We start from the raw sequence: 6,000 nt of genomic DNA on the forward strand, positions 1-6,000 counted from the left end.
AATTAAATCTTTTATCCAATGGCCAAAGCAAAGGGAAATTGGATGGTCATGGGAAGACTAAAAAGTCTTCCCACATCCCTAGGAAGGAGCCCGGGGGATTCACCATGGAAAACTTACCGCACCACGTAAGTGCAAGGGAGGGTTTTTTTTTACAAGTTACATAAGCATATAGCTCCCAATAATTTATCTCCCAAGCTAAAAAATAAGGGAGGGGGGTATCATATTTAAGGGGGTGGGGGGGGGACTAACCTGGGTTGATTACTTGTAACGTTTGGTCACCAATGTGCATTAGAACTTGGATGAATTTAGGGGAAGTTTTTTTATCATGTCACATATCAAATTTTTCATCAAGATGGTCATAGATAAGGGTTGATTTGGAGCAGGTCAAGGGTTCATTTACACCGGCTTTGGACGGGTCAGAATTGGAGAGTAGCCAGAGTACAGGCTAATCAGGCACATAGTTTGAAAGTCAGACACATTGAGGGTACATCTAGTTATCAATAGAAGTGGTTCCTTAGTACATTGCCAATCACTATACTACACACTCTTTGACTAGTTTTACTCCAATAGATCATGTGAGACCTAAATTTTATATGTAAGATAAGGATATGATAGTTTTATTCATTGATTGTCGTATAAGCATAGAAAGGGGGGTCATATTTCCTCGTATGAATTGTATATAGGGGTTTTATGAGAGTTGTCCGCTTTCAAGTGGCATCCATTTTTGTATATAGAGTGAATCCCCCGGGGAAGGAGGGGGCGAGCCCATATTGTAGGGGACGAGAGAGAAACACACACACATACTCCAAGGCTCCCCCTTTACACAAAGGGAGTTCTGGACAAATGTCAAGCTCCTAGGCCAGTTGCCCCCAACCTCCCCTCCAATTCTATTGGATGGCCATAGTGGTGGACCAATGAGAATTAGGCTAGAGTAAATTTAGTTTAATCAATTTAAAAATGCTTGATAAAAGAACCGATAGAAATTAAGCTCCCTAGAAGACTATTGGACAGTCTACTAAGGGGTCCAATGAGCATCCAACAACCCAATAGCTTGCCTGAATCTTATTGGCCAGAAGACAAAAAGGTCCAATGAGAGTTTAGATGAACTATTTAAATACCTAAAGCTCTCACAAAAGAGGAAAGGGGGACACTTGTCAAAAGGCTATCAAGTATGCTTCTCATTTGTGATTGGCTAAGCTTTACAAGAGCCAATGGGAGGCCAGCATGAGCATTTAGCAAGAGGGGTCGATCAAGATGAGAGAAGGGACCGCATTTTACACTAACACAATGCTACACACACACACAACTCATGTGTGCAAGGAGAACTCTATCTCCTTCTCCAAGCATTGAAGTAGAGGCCTACACCAACAACTCTTGGCTATGGAATGCAAATCCAACAAAGAGCCAAGCTTCAAAGGCATGCTCATCTCCTCTACCATGCTAATTACTAAGCTAAGCTATGCTATTAGAGTAATTATGTGAGGAGAATACTTATTTCTCATAAGATACCTCTTCTTCCTCTCAATCTATCCTCATTACCTGCTAGCTCTCGCCATGTTTGAAGGTGTGTGAGGTCTTGGGAATGAGGCTAGGGACATTAGGTGTGTTTTTCAAGAATAATTTGGTGTTTGAAGCTTCCATCTTCATTATACCAACTAGTTTTATCAAGGAACACAAAGATTGTATTGTACAAAAGTCTCCTTTGATGGGAGAAGCTATAATACAAAGTCTTTATGGAGGGGGGACCGGTTCCATGTAAATCCGGTCCTCAAATGTTGTCAATTGTTCTAATTCTCTCTCTTTTCAAGTATTTTCAATGCCAAATTAGCTAGGTGTAAATTTCTATGTTGCTTTAGTACTCTCTCTATGCTCATTAGGAACTTGTCCTTAATGAAATCTCACTATGTTATCAATTTCCGCTACACACAAGTTATTAGTGCATTAAATTTACAGCATTAGTCCCTAGGGGAGGCATTACATTTCTTCACATTCATAGATGATTCTACTCGAAAGGTGTGGGTCTACCTCTTGAAGAGGGAAGACAAAGTCTTTAGTGTCTTCCAGAAGTTTTTAGCCATGGTTGAGAACTAGTCAGGCAAGAAGTTGAATGCTTTGGACACTGACAACGAGGGAGAGTACGTCTCCACTAAGTTTAAGGACTTTTGTAGCAAATGAGGCATTAGAACACAATTTACTACGCCCTACACATGCTCAAAATGGAGTTGCTGAGTGCATGAATAGGACTATTGAGTAGAGGTTCACTTCCGTGCTATCTATGGAAAATTTACCCGAAGAGTTTTCGATAGAAGCTGTTATGACAGTGGTGCATGTATTCAATAGGTCGCCTAGTACATCGTTGAAATACAAGACTCCGCAGGAGATATGGACATGCAAGAAGCCTAATTATGATAGATTACATGTAGTTGGGTGTGAGGCATTCTCACATGTGCCTATAGAGCTTAGAAAGAAGCTAGAACGCAAGTCAAACAAATGCATCTTTATTGGCTATGGTGCAGATGGAGAGATGGGTTATCATCTCTGGCACACCTGGAATGTCGAAGAGTTTTTAATGAATCAAAGATGCATAGAAAACCCATGAAAGACATTGAATATCGCAAAGTAAGATTTAAGGAAGTAGCCTCAAGTCCAGTTTTGCAAACAACTTAGTCTACTAGCAATGTATCTACCACTAGTAATGCTCCAGAGAGAGCTAATGATGCTCTTGAGAGAGAAGAGTCCAACAACTAGGCAATGAGGAGATCTACGCGTATCTCTCGTGCCCTTGAGCATTTTCAATGAGGGTTAGACTATTTTTTGGTCATTGACTGCGAAGAGCCTACTCGCTAAAGGCTATTCAGATGGAAGATAGAGTGAAGTGGGAGCAGGCAATGCAATTTGACTAAAACTCAATTTGGCAAACAAAACTTGGAAACTGGCAGAATTGCCAAAAAGCAAACAAGCATGCCTTACAAATGGGTGTATAAGAAAAAGTTCTTGATGAGGATGTCTACACGAAACAACCCGAGGGGTTTGAAGGCAAACCTGAGAAGCCTACGAGGACAAAACTGGTGTGTAAATTGTGCAAGGCATTGTATGGCCTAAAACAAGTCTCAAGGTAGTGGGACATGAAGTTTGACAAGTACATGCAATCCCAAGGGTATGAAAGGAGCCAAGAAGATCATTGCTTGTATACTTGGAAGTTGAACGATGGTTTACTTATCATCCTAATACTTTATGTTGATGATATACTCATTGGCGAGGAGTTTAAAGATGAGATTGCCATCTTGAAAAAGTCACTTAGCATGAAATTTTCTATGAAGGATTTGGGATATGCAAGTCACTTTCCTGGTATGCGTATCAGGAGGGATAGAAAACATGGAATGCTGGAGTTGTCTCAAGAAAAGTATAACCACAAACCCTTGCAACCTTTTAATATGCATAGGGAAAAATATTGAGTACCCCAACGTAGGCATATGAAAAACTTAGCAAGAATGATGCTCCCAAGTCTGATGCTGAGAACGCAAAAATGACCAAGATGCCATATTCTTCAGCAATTGGAAGTCTTATGAACAACTGGTAGCCACAAGATCGGACATTGCTTTTGTAGTGGGAGTGGTTAGCAGATTTATGGAAAATTTTGGCAAAAAGGATTGGGAATGTGTGATTAACGAACCTAATAAGAGACCTTGGCATTAATAAGACTCTAGTGTTGCATTATGATAGTCAGAGTGTGATTGCATTAGCAAAGAACCCGTGTTTCACTCCAAGTCAAAACACATAAAAGTCCGTTATCATGTGATACAAGACATATTGGCTAGCAAGCACATTGAGCTAGTCAAAGTTCATAAGGATGAAAACCCTGCAGATGCTCTCACGAATAGACTACCCTCAGAGCGTTTTGCATATTGCATGGAGATGATGGGTGTAGGGTGAAGCCACTTGGATGCTTCACAATTGTACAAATGTACATACATAGGTTACTTGGGCCAAGTTGTTCTTCAAGTGGGAGATTGTTAGGGTTCGCGGGCCAACTAGCTAGACACCATCACACTGATTGTACTAACTTATTTATTCTTTTGATCATATAGAATAATAAGGATTAGTGAGGTATTATTTCACAATCCTCACTGAGAGCTCCACCAAAACTCTGTGTCTGCTCTTCTTCTCCCTCTCACTCTGCATGCAGCACTGTGCACTCTTTATCTTTTCTACCACAAAGAATATATTTATGATATCTATATATATATATATATATATATATATATATATATATATATATATATATGATAAGAGATGATGAGAAGAAGATCATGAGGAAGTTTGACCACTTTGAGACATGTATACCGGCATTGACCACATGTTGACCAAGGGTTCACCGATGATAAGCGGCACAAAGGAGTTTCTGAAAGAAGGGAAAATGAGTAACAAGTTGTTTTTATGGTTAAATGAGGTCGCTTTTGCTCAATCTTTTTGCTTTTTTATGTGTCAATATATTCTAATCACCCCTCAAACATAACCCAAAGTTGTTCCTCTCAACTTTCCTCTCAAACGAACCCACCGTATTGACACATATAAATTTCAGTTTTGACCACCTTCAAAAATTAGGGTTTATAACTTAGGGTTTTTGCAAAAACATTTGATGATATGGTCATTCAAATTTTTTTGATTCTTTTGATTTGAAGCATCTCATAGTATAAATTCTTCAAGATATTCTTGGTTCCCTCTGTAGGCTCTGTAGTAATCGACAAGCCAGATGATGGCCCCAGTGTTGTCAAAGTTGCCATGGATTCTTGAGTAGCTAGCTCTCACTAAGGATTTTCTTGCCAAACTAAGAGTACCCATGTGCTCTAGAGAAGGCCCCATGCTTTCCTTACAATTAAAAACTCAAAGAGCTTACCCAAGCTACTTTAGAGGCTTTTGCATAACCCTACTATAAGCTACCAAACGATTGTCGAAATCTTAGAGTCCATCTTAGAACAGAGTGAGCTGCAAACTTTACATGATCTCATGGTCATGGATTCTAAAGGAGCACTCAGAGAAGGAACCCTCCGAGACTCTTCCCAAAATGGAAGAGCTCGATGAGCAATTGATTCCCAATTGTGGGGCAAAGTTTGTGAGAAGTGTCATGGGGAGGAAAAGGTTGTGCTCCTCCTCTCTCAGCCATAGCACCTCCAGAAGATAGGGAAGACGATATTGAAATGAGGGCTTTCATAAGGGAATTTGGAAAAAGAATAATAGCAAGAAACCATAGCACCTTCAAAAGATTGGGAGGATGATGCTGAAATGGGGGGCTTCTAGAAGGGAATTTTGGAAGAAGAGCAATAGTGAGATAGTGCCCAATGATGCTAAGAAATTTGCTTAGCTATTGAGACCAAATAAAAAATAATACTTTGGCCTCGTCTTCTCATCCCAAACAAACCCCAAAGAAGGAGCCTAAAAATCTTCAAGCCATTATATCGACACCAATCACTTGTGTACTTCCATTGCGAGATTTTCTTAAAGTCAAAAGGATACATCACAAACAGGCCTATTAACCAACTAATGTGTGAAGCATGCATTGTTGCAAGATTTCCTTAAGCCTTGCACACCTTACACATCATTGTTGACTAGACTTTCTACATAGGCATACACATCGGATAGATCACATGGCTAGGTACACATAGACATACACATGTAAGGGAGGTTTCACGTAGATATGAGATGCACTAAGAATCGTATCCCAACAAACCTCCCCTCGTGGGTTTTGTTGCACACACACAATCTTCCCCTCAAAATACACTAAGGTGAGGCACACACAGTCACAAGCCTCCCCTTAAACATAATTTGGTGGTAGGCAAACACATACCTCCCCTACACACACAAAGGCAAGCACACAAGTCTCCCAGACACAAAGTGAGACACACAAGCTTTTCTATCACAAATGAGGTTGGTCACAAGAGTGCTTTACATCACAAGATTAATTTGTTGAAGGTTTTGAAGTGTCTTCTCCCCTACACAAAT

Source organism: Adiantum capillus-veneris, chromosome 19 (assembly GCF_014529385.1).
Source record: "Adiantum capillus-veneris isolate H3 chromosome 19, ASM1452938v2, whole genome shotgun sequence".
NCBI lineage: Eukaryota > Viridiplantae > Streptophyta > Polypodiopsida > Polypodiales > Pteridaceae > Adiantum > Adiantum capillus-veneris.